Below are 17448 nucleotides of genomic sequence, written 5' to 3'. Positions count from 1 at the left end.
TGATTTTCAGTGCAGTTGACATCTATATTTTTACCATCGCCTTAGAAATAAGGAGATCCAATTCATAGCATTAATCATAATGCATTACTAAGCCTTGTAACTTAATAAACAGGGGTGTTGCAATGGTGGGCTGGTTTTAGCTTTAAAAGATTAGAACAACAAATTTGGAAGGCCATACCTCTGGCTGTTCTATGGTCCATTTGGAATAGTAGGAATGAGATTGTGTTTTTGGGTACGCAACCTGATATGAATGTGCTTTGTGATCTAATTAAAGTAGAGTGGCTTGGTGGGTTATATAGCGATCCCGGGTTTACCCTTGTTGTACAGTGATCCGGACATGTGTCCGTGGATGTTGGTAGTTGGTTATTATCGTATTTACATTCCTTTTTCTTCATATTTGAGTTATAGGATGTGTTAGGCAGGTTTGTTACAGGTTGGTTGTGTTCGGGAGCCTAGTGTTGCTGCCCAGAATTTTGGACCTTCGCTCGAGCGAGGAATTGGTCGCTCGAGCGAGAGTGGGGTTCGAGTATGGTGGGTCGAGCCAGAGTGGCTCGCTCGAGCGAGCGGTTGCACCTGGTTCTGGACCTGAGAGTTACCTTTCTTGGCTCGAGCGAGCTTCCTTCGCTCGAGCGGTCTGGGTTTTTCTTCGCTCGATCGAGAACTTCTTGGCTCGAGCGAGAGTTTTCTGTGTCTGGTCGCTCGAGCGACAAAGGCTTCGCTCGAGCGACAAAGGCTTCGCTCAAGCGAGCGTGTTTTATATTAGCGGACAGCAGCGTCTTAAACATCACTTTTTCACTTCCTTTCTTTGATCAAACCCTAAATCCGAGCCTCTCTCTGTCTAAACTTACATTCTCTCTAAGATTTGATCTCCCTAGGGTGTGAATCTAGCCTAGGGCCTTTGTTAAAAAGATAGAGGGTGTTGAGAGCTTCGATTTAATCTGAAAAAGTTTGGATTTGGAGCACGTTGATCTTCGAGTCTTCATCTCCTTTTTGGCTAAAACTTCAAGGTAGGGATATCCTACTCCTCTCTATGGGTTTTGTCTTTAAATTTTGGTATTTTGAGATGTTGGGCTTGGTTTGGTAATTTTGTGAAAGTTTGGGGCTTTTGTGTAATTTTACAAAAGTTGGGGTCTTATTCATAATAAACCTAGATGCATGTTTGGCATAGAGAAATGGAATTAATGTTGAATCATTGATGAAAATGGGACCTAAGGGTTGAAATGGTAATTATGGAAAATGGCCTAATTACATTGTTTAATTAATTGGGATAATTAATTGAGAAGAATGAAGAAATGAAATGTTGATTGAATATCCATTGTGCATTTATTTTCTGTTTAGAAATAACTGCTTTGGGCTATCGGTGGAGGATAGTCGTGATTGTTGTAGACAATGCATGATGATTAGGCAAACTGAAACTAATCAATGAAGTGTGTCATGGAACTTGACGGTTGATAGAATACATTAATTGTATGTATTGGGTGATTGTATATAGAACCAATGTGTTTGTATACGTTATGTGTAGAGGAGGAGATAGGGGATGTACTCCGCGGTTTAGGGGAAGATAGGGGATGTACCTCTAAACCGGTTAGTGTTGGGAGAAGATAGGGGATGAACTCCGTAGATACAGCTCATATGCTTGTCTAGAAGTGAAGATAGAGCTTATATGCTTATCTTTGTGATGTGTGGATATAGCTCATATGCTTATCTGTGGATATTGTGGTTATACATATCTGTTGTAGAATGTGGATATAGCTTATTTGCTTATCTAAGAATGTGGATATTGTGGTTATACATATCTGTTGAGAATGTGATTAGTGCTTATATGCCTATCCGTTGAAAAAGGGAAAATGAAAGGAAACTTGGACTCATAAGTCGTATGACATAAATATGTGATTTATGTGATTGTATCAGTGTTGGCCATCTATCAATTGCTAATATTTTAGTCATTGTTCATGGTTGGTTTAGTGTATTTCTACTGGGCTGTGGCTCACCCTATATGGGAATATCATTTTCAGGTGCAGGTAGCATGCCACCTCCAAGGACATAGCTTGGGAGGCTTGAGGCGGACAAGTTTTGTCGTTTTACTTTTGATGTATTACATGTAACTTCAAGCCAAGGGCTTAATGTGTAAACGAGTTAGTACTCTTTTGTTGTAACCAAGTGTTAACTTGGAAAGCTGTAAGCCCGTAGGGCATTTTGTTATGATGTTAACATGTAATACTTATGTAATGAGACTCTAATGAATAAAAAAATGTGGCTAGTTCATATGTCAATGCATGTCTTATTTGATGGGTTTAATGTTATTATTTTGAGGGCGTTACAGGTTAAAGCAGCATCTCCATATTCAAATGTGCTCCATTATAAGTTGGAAATGAAGATTCCCAACCCATGAGCACCAGTTGTAAAATACTCATGTTAACAAATTAATATATTAAAAATTAAATATAGCTAAGTATGAAATCAGAAAATAATACATATATTTATATATGGTCACCAATGTGGGAGAACGATATAAATAAGTGTAAGGAACACAAAGTTTGAATCATCTCCAACAATCTATACGTAGTAAGAGAACTAGATAACACAATTTTCCCTAAATTCTAATCCAAATGTAAATTATAATCTAAATTCTAATTCACACCCAATTAACTATATCAATAAAAAAAACCCAAAAACTAAGACTCAAAATTTACACTTAATTTGGGTTTTTACTTGCACAGTCGGTGATAAGACGACCTGAGATGATGATGATAATAGGGGGAAAGAAACCAGCGGCCTTACCACTCTTTGTGAGGGAGGAGTCGCCGATCGAGCTTACGTGGGTGATGGATCTCAGATGAATTGATGCTCCAGTTGCCGGCAAATGCGAGGAGGTGTAGTAGAGGAGAGCTGTTCTGTGGCTGTTGGAGAGGTGGTGAGAGAAGGAAGGGAGAGGAGCAGCAGAGAGGGAGAGAGACGCTGAAGAGAGAGAGAGGCGTTGGTTTGATTAGGGATTGCTTTGGAAACAATATATATATATATATATATGTGGTAATTTTACACAATTCGCGACAAAACATTTTGGTTGCCAATTCATTTTATAAATCATTCCAAAATTTGAAAAGTCTCCTTCCAAATATTTTAGTTCTTGGTGACTAAAAATTTATTTCCTCGCTGAAAATAACTTTTTTGGTGATCAAACTTTTGGTCCCCAAAGACAAAAACTTTTTCATTCGGCGACTAAATAATTTTAGTAGCCCAAACTAACTATACAGTGACCAAAATATTTTTTAGTCGCTGGAAATAACCTTTTGCCGACCAAACTTTTGGTCGCCAAAGATAAAAAAGTTTTTCAATTACTAACTATACAGTGACTAAAATATTTTTTAGTCGCTGAAAATAACCTTTTGGCGACCAAACTTTTGGTCGCCAAAGATAAAAAAGTTTTCAATTGGAAACTAAATAATTTTAGTAGCCAGAACTAACTATACAACGACTAAAATATTTTTTAGTCATTGAAAATAAATTTTTCGCGACCAAACTTGTGGTTGCGAAAGATAAAAAGTAAAATTTTGTTTTCATTCGGCGACTAAATAATTTTAGTAGCCAAAACTAACTGTATAGCGACTAAAATATTTTTTAGTCGCTGAAAATAAATTTTTGGCAACCAAACTTTTGGTCACCAAAGATAAAAAAGTTTTTCATTTGGCGACTAAATAATTTTAGTAGTAAAAACTTACTATAGAGCGACTAAAATATTTTTTAGTCGTTGAAAATAAATTTTTGGCGACCAAACTTGTGGTTGCCAAAGATAAAAAGTAAAATTTTGTTTTCATTCGGCGACTAAATAATTTTAGTAGCCAAAACTAACTATACAACGACTAAAATATTTTTTAGTCGCTGAAAATAAATTTTTGGCAACCAAACTTTTATAAAAAGTTTTTCAATTGGCGACTAAATAATTTTAGTAGCCAGAACTAACTATACAGTGGCTAAAATATTTTTTAGTCGTTGAAAATAAATTTTTGGCGACCAAACTTGTGGTTGCTAAAGATAAAAAGTAAAATTTTGTTTTCATTCGGCGACTAAATAATTTAGTAGCCAAAACTAACTATACAGCGGCTAAAATATTTTTTAGTCACTGAAAATAACCTTTTGCCAACCAAACTTTTGGTCGTCAAAGATAAAAAAGTTTTTCAATTGGCAACTAAATAATTTTATTAGCCAAAACTAACTATACAGCGACTAAAATATTTTTTAGTCGTTGAAAATAAATTTTTTGCGACCAAACTTGTGGTTGCGAAAGATAAAAAGTAAAATTTTGTTTTCATTCGGCGACTAAATAATTTTAGTAGCCAAAACTAACTATACAGCAACTAAAATATTTTTTAGTTGCTGAAAATAAATTTTTGGAGAACAAACTTTTGGTCGCCAAAGATAAAAAAGTTTTTCATTTGGCGACTAAATAATTTTAATAGCAAAAACTAACTATATAGCGACTAAAATATTTTTTAGTCGCTGAAAATAACTTTTTGCTGACCAAACTTTTGGTCGCAAAAGACAAAAAGTTTTTCAATTGGCGACTAAAAAATCTTAGTAGCCAGAACTAACTATACAACGACTAAAATATTTTTTAGTCGTTGAAATAAATTTTTGCCGACTAAACTTGTGGTTGCCAAAGGTAAAAAGTAAAATTTTGTTTTCATTCGGCGACTAAATAATTTTAGTAGCCAAAACTAACTATACAACGATTAAAATATTTTTTAGTCGCTGAAAATAACCTTTTGCCGACCAAACTATTGGTCACCAAAGATAAAAAAGTTTTTCAATTGAAAACTATATAATTTTAGTAGCCAAAACTAACTATACAGCGACTAAAATATATTTTAGTCGTTGAAAATAAATTTTAGGTGACCAAACTTGTGGTTGCCAAAGATAAAAAGTAAAATTTTGTTTTCATTCAGCGACTAAATAATTTTAGTAGACAAAACTAACTATACAGCGACTAAAATATTTTTTAGTCACTGAAAATAAATTTTTGGCGACCAAACTTTTGGTTGCCAAAGATGAAAAAGTTTTTCATTTGGCGACTAAATAATTTTAGTAGCCAAAACTAGCTATACAGTGACTAAAATATTTTGTAGTCGCTAAAAATAAATTTTTGCCGACCAAATGTTTGGTCGCCAAAGATAAAAAGTAATTTTTTGATTTTCATTCGACGACTAAATAATTTTAGTAGCCAAAACAAACCATACAGCGGCTAAAATATTTTTTTAGACGCCAATTGTGGCATTTTTAGCGACTAAATTTTTTTTAGTTGCCAAAAATCAATATACTACAACTAAAAAAATTTAGTAGCTAAATATTGTACTTTTGCCGACCAACATAATTTTTGGTCGCCAATTCTACAACTTTTGGTGATCAAAATATTTTTAGTCGGCAAAAGTGGTCGCCAAAAGTGTATTTTCTTGTGGTGGATGAATGCCAATTATAGTGGTTGGTTTGTACCTTCTCATTCACTTGTGTTTTCACTGTTTGATGGACTTCTATTTTTTCCTTGTATCTTTGTTAGTAAACTGTTAAAATAGTTATTCAAAAATAGATGTAGCCTTTCGAATGAAATCTAATATTGTTGTTTGACAGCCAAAGGCTTTTACATAATACAATCATAGCGATGGCATGAGTCACTATCACTGTAGGTATACTGATCACAAATTTGTTCAGCCTAATCAAATTTAAACCACAATGATCAGTCATTTTTGTTATCATTAGCAATAGTAATGGACATAATATATTTTCTTCAAGGACTACACACCACACCATTAAAGGATGGGTAGGGTGTATATAATGGGTATGACAAACGTTTTGTGTGATATGGTTATTTCTTGACTTTAATTGTTCGTTATTACATGCTAGACATATCCTCTGTGGTAAATATTGTTGGGAAATTCTGATGCTTATTAAATTTGTGACATAATTTTGTTGTCTGTGTGATCTGAAAATCTGAAAAGTATATTAATATCATATTCACTTGCCTCCTACTTTCTATTGATATAGATAGATTTCAGCAGCCAAAGACCAAAATTTTAGACATCTTGTAAATAGAAATGACATGATACAATGTTTATGTTCATTTGTTGGGACATTATTTAACTTATTTTTAAATTTTATTTCTTAAATGAGTTTCATACTATATTTTTTTCCTAAGCTTTTTGACACTAACATTTTGATTTCCATCTGCCTTGGTTGGTGTACTCAATTTTAGATTCAAGCCCAAGACATTCATGTTGGTAATTTGGATATCTCTTTTTCTATTAGCCCAACAACGTAATCCTCACTACCTCATTTGGGATTTGTTATTGATTGGTAATATCACCACGAGGTATCACCATTATACACAATATTTAATCCAAATGGATCTGGAACTCAAACATTGAGAGGCTAGAAGGAAAGTATGGGGTGGCTCTAGTTGAGCGGCCAGTGGATTGAATTAAGTTTAAGTTGATTAAATTATTGTTTATGGCCAATTGGAATGATTAAAAATTATAAAAATTGAGACGTAGTACAAACTTCTCATAGAATTATCTTAATATTATTCAATGTGGCAAGCTTCACAAATGATCCAATCGAAAAATTATTTGGAACCCATATAAGAACCAGTCTATTTTTTCTCGTAAAAGTCTAATTCTTTTAGCATTACTTTTTTTTTGTCTTTGTTTAATATGATTTCATTCAGATCAAGTGAATTATATTCCTTATTTTATTGTGAGGTTTTCTAATATATCATTTACCAAGAACTTTTTAACATGAGAATTTCAAAAAATGTCTTAATGGTTGTGAAAAATTAAGACGAGAGGACATAAAAAATTTAGGACAAAAGATCCTTGACAATTAAAAAGAAAATAACAATTTCTCACAACCTAGGAGGTAAAAAATAACTTGTGATAACCTGAGAAGTTATGTAGCTAAGTAGCCACATCCTATGCCATGCTTGCAAGAGATTGTTGCTTATTACTTTTAAAGATGCTTCAATTTATTCCATTGTGATCTCCTGGCAATGTCTTATATAAACTACATTTTCTAATAATCTTTATTTATTTTTCTAAGTGTTAGGACCCTTTGTTGTCAAATTCCATGGATCAAAACCGAGGTTGTAACAGGATCTAGTTTTTCAGGTTTTCCAATTTTGGTCTCCCCGCTTGAGCGGGGACAGTGACGCTTGAGCGGGGATTGCAAGCTCACAACATCTCTGCTTCACCTGAAAAAGTACTAGATGGTGTGATTCGACGCTCGAGCGTGGAAACTTCCGCTCGAGCATGAAGCCTATATGAATCACACAATTTTGAAGCCTCCGCTCGAGCAGGAATTCCCACACTCGAGCGGACTGCGCGAACACAGATTCTATAAATTCACATGTTGGGTCTGTTTTAGGATTACTTCTCCTAGATCTTGTTTAAGGTTTTTTAGGGTTTTGTTTGAGTTTTTCTTCTGGAGATTTTTGTGAGTTTTCCTTGATGTTTTGAGAGAGTTCTTCACTCATGATCTAAGATACATACATCAAGGAGTTTGTTACTTTATAATTCAAGAGAGTTCTCTTCGGTGGATTCCGAAGATTCAAGCGTAGAGTTTCAAAAGGCGTTTGATTCTGTTCGTAGTCGTTAATTCGACAAGTGAAGTTGTGGATTCAACTTCACGATTGATCTGTTCCGAAACGAAGGCATGGTGAAAGAGTTACAGAAGATTCAAAGACAAATTGACTGAGTTGGGTAATTTGTGTGTTATCTTTGTAATCTTTCTTTCTTCAGTAGTGGATTGATTAGTGGCGTTTCGCCCGTGGTTTTTGATTATAATTTAAGGTTCTTCAATTGTGGTTTTTTCCACGTAAAAATCGTTTGTGTCGATTTATTGTTTATTCAGAAAAACAACAATCTAAATCACTTTCGTAAGTGCTTGATGATTTAGATTGCGTGTTTTGAATTATTGGGATTTGGAATATTTTAATCTTGATCTAATCACGAATCACTTAGGATTTTCAATTGGTATCAGAGCAGGTCACTCTTTGTTTTTATCTAAACTATAGGAGTGTGATTTTGTGTGACTAGTGATATGGATTCTATTCGTGAAGGTAACTTGACCCATAGACCTCCTTTGCTCGATGGTACAAACTATTCTTACTAGAAATGTCGTATGAGAGCATTTTTAAAATTCATCGATGAGAAAGTCTGGCACTGCGTGATCTATGGGTGGAGTGAACCTACTATCACCATTGATGGTGTTGATATTCCTAAACCCCTTGATAAATAGGACACAACTGATTACCAAAACTTGAGTTGGAACAGTAAGGCTCTCAATTCCCTATTTTGCTCCGTCACACCTGAAAAGTTTCGTCGTATCTGCACGTGTGAGGTAGCAAAAGAGGCTTGGGACATTCTTGAAACGATTCACGAAGGTACTACTTTTGTCAAAAGGTCAAAACTTTAACGTCTCACCTCTGCCTTTGAAACCCTTTTTATGCGCGATGATGAGACGTTTGATGATTTCTATGCAAAACTTAGTGATATCGTGAATTCCTATTTCACACTCGGGAAAAAATCCCGGAAGCTAAAGTTGTTGGAAAAATTTTGAGGTCCTCAGCCGAGAGGTTCCAATCAAAAGTGACAGCCATTGAGGAGGCTCAGAATGTTGATACCCTCAAGCTTGATCAGTTGGTTAGAAACTTGCAGACTTATGAAGCCCACCAGATTTCAAACAAAAAACAAAAAGATAGTGTGGCTTTCACTAGTGCTCATGAGATTGCAAAAACTCCGGAGACTAAATTTGACTTAGAGTCTGAGATGACGGCTATGTTTACTAAACAGTTTAAAAAAATTTTGAAGAAAAAGAAGCCTAATTTCAGAGACCCTATTTCAAAAGACAAGAGTAATGAAAAACCCAAAACTTTTCCACCAAAACTTGCTCCAAAAACTTAAAAGAAGATTGTAAAGGGGCAAGGGGTCAAGTGCTACGAATGTCAAGGGTATAGTCATATTGCCCTTGAATGCCCTTCAAAAAAGAATCGAAAGAAAGTCTACACTGTGACCTGGGATGATGAAAGCGGGTCGGAACAAGAACCCGAAAAACCTGAATCCGGTGATGACGGGGATTTTTCATGGCATTTTGGTCCACTTTCACTCAACCTCTTCCAAAACCAGCAGAGTTAGCTCGTAGTCAGAACCTGCATCATGCTCCCACCTTTGATGGGAGTAACTACCTGTATTGGAAGATCAAAATGAGGGCGTTTCTGAGAGCTTTTGACCCAGAAGGCTGGCAAGCCATTGAAGAAGATACAAAAAGTGCTGACAATCCGAGCAATCAGAGAGCCCTAATCACTATTCGTGGAGCAATTTCTGCTGAAGAACAGCAACGGGTTGTTCATTGCACAAAGGCTAAAGAGGCATGGGAGATTTTGAGCCAATTCCATGAAAGAGAAAATTCACGTTCACCACCATCCAGCAACTTTTCTGCCTTAGTTGCCCGACTGGATGAGGTCAAGAAGAATGAGGAGCAAAAAGATGATGATGAAACATCTACATCTGAAGACAATGATGATATCACTGGTGATGATCTACAACAAGCTTACGAAAAGCTCTATGATGAATCTCTAAATCTATCTAAAATCAATGACAAACTCACTCTCAAGCTCAAATCATGTGAAAGCGAGAATGTCAAGCTAAAAGGAGAACTTGTAGTAGCAAAGCAGAATGTCATCAAGATCTCAAGTGACAGGCAAGACCTATATGGAAAACTTCAATCCTGCGAAGCTGAAAGGAATGAACTTCTAAAAGTGTATTCCATATATGAAGAGAAGCTTAAAAGCCTTGAGATGTCACAAGCTACATTGGAAGAGATAGTCTGTCAAAAAGATGAAGAACTCCGTGTTGCTAGAGCCACAATTGCTATGTGCAACAAAGGTTCCAAATCTTTAGAAGACATCCTCGGGTCTTAACAAATGAGTTATGACAAAAGTGGGCTAGGCTATGGTGCGACAGCTCACAAGGGACAGGCCTCTACCTCACATAACCTGAAGATTCAAGCAAAGGGAAAGTTGAAGGTAGACCAAGATGATTCCTCTCTTCATCTACCGAAAGTGGGTAAGATCACCAAAAGGGAGGTAAAACCTGTTTTTATTTGTCATCACTGTGGTAGGTATGGCCACATTCGTCCTTATTGCTATGAATTGTTTGGTAAGGTGTCTCAAAAGGGTAGAAATTCGAATACTTTTTGGGTTAGGAGACAACCTTACATGTCTAGGCGGAATACCAAGTTTCATGAGGGTGTTCATAACGCCAAGACATTTACCAAGACCACTAGACCTGATTTTGTTAAGACCAAAAAGATTTGGGTGAGAAAAGATGACTTGACTTGTTTAGTTGTTCACACTGCTCTAAAAGCACATAATTCACACATGTGGTATCTTGATAGTGGATGCTCTCGTCACATGTTCGGTAGCAAATCCTACTTTACCACCCTTGAAAAATATGACTGAGGAATTGTTACCTTTAGAGATGGCGGCACTTCTAGAGTCATTGGTAAGGGCTCTATAAGTGTTGCTGGTCTCCCCAAGCTCGAAAATACTCTTCTTGTTGATGGTCTTAAAGCAAATCTTTTGAGCATTAGTCAAATGTGTGATTCCCACCATGAAATATTGTTTTCAAAAAATAAATGTGAAATTTTGGATAAAAAGGGAAATACTGTCTTGCATGGGGTTCGCACATCTGATAACTGTTATGGGATTGCTACTACTAATGATCTCACTTGTCACTCTGCCATCATAATTAACATTGACTTGTGGCATCAAAGATTAGGTCATATGAATTTCAAAGACCTAACTAAGATAGCTAACAAAGAGCTTGTGAGAGGAATACCTAAATTGGGTAAGAATCTGAACCATGTGTGTGGACCATGTCAACTTGGAAAGCAAACCCATGCCGCTTACAAAAAGGTGAACAGGTTTATAACCAAGCGTCCTCTTGAATTGGTTCACATGGACTTAATAGGACCCACTCACACTGAAAGCATCGGAGGTAAACGATACATTTTCTTAACTGTTGATGATTTTACTCGATTTTCGTGGGTAAATTTTTTTAGGGAAAAATCTGATATGTTTGATGCTTTCCAGGCCTTAGTCCTTAAAATCCAAAATGAACAGGGTGTTTCCATTAGGCGTATCATAAGAATCCGAACTGATCATGGTCGTGAGTTTGAAAATAGTTCGTTTTCGGATTTTTGTGATATGCATGGAATTAAGCATGAATTTTCTGCACCTATTACTCCACAAAAAAATGGAGTTGTTGAGAGGATGAATATGGTAGTTCAAGAAATGGCTAGGGTCATGCTCCTTAGTAAAAAACTTCCTCCAAAGTTTTGGGCTGAAGCCCTAAATACTGTTGTTTATGTCATAAATCGCGTGTATTTAAGGCCCAGCACTTTACAAACTCCATATGAATTGTGGAAGGGATTGAAACCTAATGTAAAATACTTCAAAACTTTTGGGAGTAAGTGTTACATTTTCAAAGATAGAGAGCCTTTGGGCAAATTTGACTCCCGAAGTGATGAAGGTATTTTTCTAGGGTATTCAACCACTAGTAGGGCTTTTCGAGTCTATAACCTGCGAACTTCTTCTTTAATGGAATCTATCAATGTGGTTATAGATGATACAGGTTCCCCTACTACAGCAACAAATGAGGATGACAATGGTGAGTCTCCAATCTTGGATACTGAACCACAAATTCAAAGAGAAGTTGAGGTCCAATCACAAGAGGTTGTTACAGCACCATCCTCACAGGTAAGTTCAAGTCCAAAAAGTGCTCAAAGGGACATCACTCCTAATGCTTCTGTCACCGCAAGTCCTGAGTACAATCCATCAGCAAGGGTGAAACTGAATCATCCAGCTCAACAGGTAATTGGAAGTGTATCGGATTGCATGAAAACCCGAAGACAGATTCGGGATGAGGTATCACATATGTGTTATGTTTCATTAATTGAACCTAAGAACTTTAAAGAGGCCTTGCTAGATGATAGTTGGGTTAATGCTATGCATGAAGAATTAGGTCAATTTGAACGTAACAAAGTTTGGACTCTAGTTCCCAGACCTAAAGACATGAATGTGATAGGTACCAAGTGGATCTTTAAAAATAAATCTGATGAGAATGGTACTATGGTTAAGAATAAATCTAGGTTGGTTGCTCAAGGCTATACACAAGTAAAGGGTGTTGACTATGATGAGACGTTTGCCCCAGTTGCACGTCTCGAATCTATTCGTATTTTACTTGGTGTTGCATGTTTTCTTGGTTTCAAATTGTTTCAAATGGATGTGAAAAGTGCCTTTCTGAATGGGTACTTGAAAGAAGAGGTTTATGTTGAGCAACCAAAAGGGTTTGAGGACCCTAAATGTCCGAATCATGTCTACAAGTTAGAAAAGGCTTTGTATGGGTTGAAACAAGCTCCTCGGGCTTGGTATGATAGACTTACTACCTTTCTTTTTGATAATGATTTTCAAAGGGGTAGTGTGGATAAGACCTTATTTGTAAAACATACTAAGTCTCATATTCTTGTTGCTCAGATTTGTGTTGATGACATTGTGCTTGGATCCACTGCTGATCATCTTGTGAAATATTTTTCAGAGTGCATGACACATGAGTTTGAGATGAGTATGAAGGGAGAGTTGTCTTATTTTTTGGGTCTTCAAATTAAACAGTCTCCTTCAGGTATGTTTGTTTCTCAGTCTAAGTATGCCAAAAATCTTGTGTCAAAGTTTGGTCTTGAGTCTGCCAAACATGCATGTACTCCTATGAGCACCAGTCTTCACCTTTCCAAAGATTCTTCTGGTACTGATGTTGATCCTACCCTTTATAGGAGTATGATAGGGAGTCTTCTTTACCTCACAGCCAGTCGTCCTAATATTGCTTTCAGTGTAGGTGTTTGTGCTTGTTACCAAGCCAGTCCTAAAAAGTCTCATCTACTTGCTGTCAAATGCATCATTAAATATGTTAATGGGACCTTGGGGTATGGGGTTTGGTTTTCTACTGATACTACAGCAGAAATTACTGATTTTTCTGATGCCGACTGGGCAGGGTGTGCTGATGATAGGAAGAGTACATCCAGGGGGTGTTTTTACCTTGGGAATAATTTGGTTTCCTGGCATAGTAAAAAGCAAAATGCCATCTCTCTTTCGACTGCTGAGGCTGAGTACATTGTTGCAGGGAGTTGTTGTGCACAAATGCTATGGATGAAGCAAATGCTTCATGATTATGGGATAGAACAGAACACTCTCACTCTTTTCTGTGATAACACAAGTGCCATAAACATTTCAAAAAATACTGTCCAACACTCTCGCACCAAACACATTGACATTCGTCATCATTTTATTCGAGAGTTAGTGGAAGAGGGCCTTGTTGTTCTTGAGCATGTTCCCACTGAGCATCAAAAAGCTGATATTCTTACAAAACTCCTTAATCTTCTTCGGTTTGAGTTTCTTAGAAAGACCTTAGGTGTCATGCTCAATCACTAGAGTTTTACTTGTTCCTTGAGTAGGTGTAAGTGTTTTGCCTTATATGTGCTTGGATGCCATAATCTCATTGTCATTGATATCTGTTTTTCTTGCATCCAACTTTTTATGTACACTACTCATGCTGCTTACAAGATCTCATTGTTCATTGTTCATAGCTCATTTTGAATGCCCATGCTCATTAACCTCATGATCTTATTCTATACACATCCTTGAGATAAATTGCTGCAGGGGTTTCCGCACAAGTGATCAAAGTTCTCTATGGACCACTAACAGTGTTTCTTGTACTTTTATAGTGGAATTGACCGATACTAGTATATCATGGGTGATGTTGAGTCTCTTAACCATCTACCATCTGTTTTCACTTCCACGGTTTCTCCCTCAGTTCCTTGATGTCCGGGCATTAGGAAAAGGCTACCTCAGAGGCACCAACCAGGCCATCCTTTATAATTTCATTCTTCTCTGGTTTGGTTTCCATACTCTTGAGCGTGAATGCCACCAGTGAGTGCCCATAAGATAGAAAAAGTAAAACAAAAAAAAGGGACTCATTGATTGAGGGGGAGCCTTCGCATTTACTCAACATATACCCGGTGATTCCTAGTGGTTTGACTTTTCTCTGTGTTGTTAAGATACTCTTGGTGGAGGTCCAGCCATCCGATCACTACGAGGATTAACTCTAGCTCAGTGGACTCTCATGGATTGCACACACACACTTTATTTTGTGAGATCTCATGTTGGATTTTGAGTTGTACATTCTCATGTAGCTTATGATCACTAATTATATTTTATCTGCTTTGCTCATGATTTCCAGTGTCATTGTTTTTTTAAAATTGCAAGTTTACAGAATTCATGAATTGCGGATTATTTCATCTTAGTATTCTTTTTGGCCAAATGTGATCATCTACTTATGTTCCAGGTCTCTCTTCTAGATATTGAGTATCTTGTTTTTTAATTTTTTTTTTTTAAAAAAATATTTTTTCCCCCGCTCGAACGGTTATTCCCACGCTCGAGCGTGATTTTGAGCCTTGCAGTAGTTTGCTCTTTGCTTTACAGTTCTGAGAGGGGTGAATTGGCGCTCGAGCGTCCTTGTTAGCGCTCGAGCGGGTCTCTGCGCGTTTTGACTCACGCTCGAGCGTTAAACCTCACGCTCGAGCGGACTGGTTTTGTATAAATTTCCCTCCTTCGTCCTTTCAGTTCATTTTTCCAAAGTGCTCTCTCTCTCATATGGTTTTCCTTGCGATTTCAGTCCTCTGCCTTTTCTTGGTGTTTCCTTGGTGTTTTTCGTGTGTTTTCACATCTCAGGTATGTCTCTCCTCTCATTCTCCTTTGTTCTTGTGTCAGATTTCTGTCCCTTTGATCTATTCGAATTTGGGTTTACTCTGTTATTGTTCATCTTGTCTAGGGTTCTCCATTGTTGGTCTTGCTTATTTAGTATTAGTTTAGTCATGGTTTCATAATTGTAGTGGTCTCTCTCTGGCAACTAGGGTTCGTATTTTGCGTTTTTCTGTTAGATTTTTTTTCTGATTTAAATTGGGGATTTTTTATTACTTATTTATCTCGCTTGCCCTGTGATAATGTGATCTCTTCACTTGCATTGATTGAGTCTATAATCATGTTGGCTACATTGATTGTTGTTCCCTACACCCTGGTTGTCATTTCATTTGTTTTATGCTCAGGTCCTTGATGTCTTTGATACTGTTTTGTTAACTATGTTACCTATTTGTCATTTTGGGTCTTTTGAGTCTACATTGTTGCTTTATTGTTTATGTTACTATATCACAATTGTGCTGCTAATGGTTTCTCTGTTGGTTTTTGTTTGGTCTTGGGTTGGGGGTTCTTTGACTTGGTTTAGTCATGTCAACATTTAAAAGATGAAAGTCTACTACCTCTCGCCCTCCATATAACACTGACCGCTTCCCATCGGCTGAAAAAGTCAAGTTATACCGCGAGTCCTACCCATCCCGCTCCATCCATCTTGAACGTAATGTTCAATCCTCCACCTTTGAGTCCATTCCTATCCGGTCTTTCTTTGATCCCTTGGGTGGGGATGAGGTTCTTCTTTTTTCTAGGTCACAAAATCTTTCTTGGGTACGGGAATTTTATTGCAATATGGATGGTCTTGACAACATTGGACCATCTTTTCAGACATGGGTTAGATCCAAGGAAATCACTGTTACCACTGATATTATCCGCGAGATTTTAGGGATTAGTGAGCGATTTCATATCCTTTACCCTTTTCCAGTGCGCCTCACATGTGATTTTGATGAGGTTGCTCAGACCCTTTGTGGTTTTCCTCGTTCTTGGACTTCCGGTTTCCTGATAAAACAGAATGAACTTCTTCCACAATTTAGGTTACTCAACATAATTGTGTGTGCCAATATCATTGTTACCACCCACAACTCTGAGATTAACCAGGATCAAGGCTTTGTTCTTCAGTGTATTGCCCAAAACCGTCCCATCGATCTTGCCACCCTTATCATTCAAAAGATGGTTGCTGCTTTTGAGTGCAACAATCTTGGCTTACCCTATGGCTGTCTCATCAACCGACTTTTAGTCAAATTTGCGGTCCCTGCATATGATGAGAATGAATTTGCTTCTTCTACCCGCTCGTTTAGGGGGGTTCCTTCTGGTTCTGGTAGCTTTGGTGCTGGACCTAGTGCTGCTGCGGCCATGGGAGAGGAGGCCGAGTATGATGCTGCTGCTGGCGGAGATCGTGGTGAGGGGGAGCAGCACCCTCCAGTTCGTACAGTCCGTGGTCAGCTCCAGTCCCTCGAGCGCTCTGTTGGTCCCCGGTTTGACCATCTTGAGGAGCGGCTGGATATATTTGAAGCTAGACTCACCGATCTTGAGACCACTACCGATACCCGTTTCAGTACCTTGGAGGCTTCTCCCCAGCGGATTGAGGATTCTGTGGCACAGTCTTCATCCCAGCTAGCTCAGATCTTGACCTTGCTTCAGATGCAGTCTCCACCGTTTTTGGTATATCTTGTTGGTGTACATGATACTGGTACATGGTATAGTTTTTTTTTACCTTTACTTCTATCCTTCTTTGGTACAGTTGGATTCTCATATGTTTTGGATGGTTTGTTTATGGAAGGACTTGTCTTTTGTTATTTAATCCAGTTCCACATATTTTTGGTTGGCTTGTGTGTGGTTGTTTTCTTTCAGGATAATTGTTCAAGAGCATGGATTTGAGATTTGGTTGTGAATGTTGGTTCATAGTTGGTGGTGTTGATTTTGTGATTTTGATTGGAAAATTGTTTTAGAATAGTTTGGAAAATTGTTTTAGTACTTTTGTGATTTTGTTAGGAAAACTGTTTTAGAATGGTTTTGTCCGGGATTTGACAAAGAGGGAGATTATTAGGACCCTTTGTTGTCAAATTCCATGGATCAAAACCGAGGTTGTAACAGGATCTAGTTTTCCAGATTTTCCAATTTTGGTCTCCCCGCTCGAGCGGGGATTGCAAGCTCACAACATCTCCGCTTCACCTGAAAAAGTACTGGATGGTGTGATTCGACGCTCGAGCGTGGAAACTTCCGCTCGAGTGTGAAGCCTATATGAATCACACAATTTTGAAGCCTCCGCTCGAGCGGGAATTCCCACGCTCGAGCGGACCGCGCGAACACAGATTCTATAAGTTTATATGTTGGGTCTGTTTTAGGATTACTTCTCCTAGATCTTGTTTAAGGTTTTTTAAGGTTTTGTTTGAGTTTTTCTTCGGGAGATTTTTGTGAGTTTTCCTTGATGTTTTGAGAGAGTTCTTCACTCATGATCTAAGATACATACATCAAGGAGTTTGTTACTTTATAATTCAAGAGAGTTCTCTCCGGTGGATTCCGAAGATTCAAGCGTAGAGTTTCAAAAGGTGTTTGATTTGGTACGTAGTCGTTAATTCGACAAGTGAAGTTGTGGATTCAACTTC

Source organism: Camellia sinensis, chromosome 3, assembly GCF_055761805.1.
Source record: "Camellia sinensis isolate YWXY chromosome 3, ASM5576180v1, whole genome shotgun sequence".
In the NCBI taxonomy this organism is placed as follows: domain Eukaryota; kingdom Viridiplantae; phylum Streptophyta; class Magnoliopsida; order Ericales; family Theaceae; genus Camellia; species Camellia sinensis.
Note: the sequence above shows the minus strand (reverse complement) of the source record.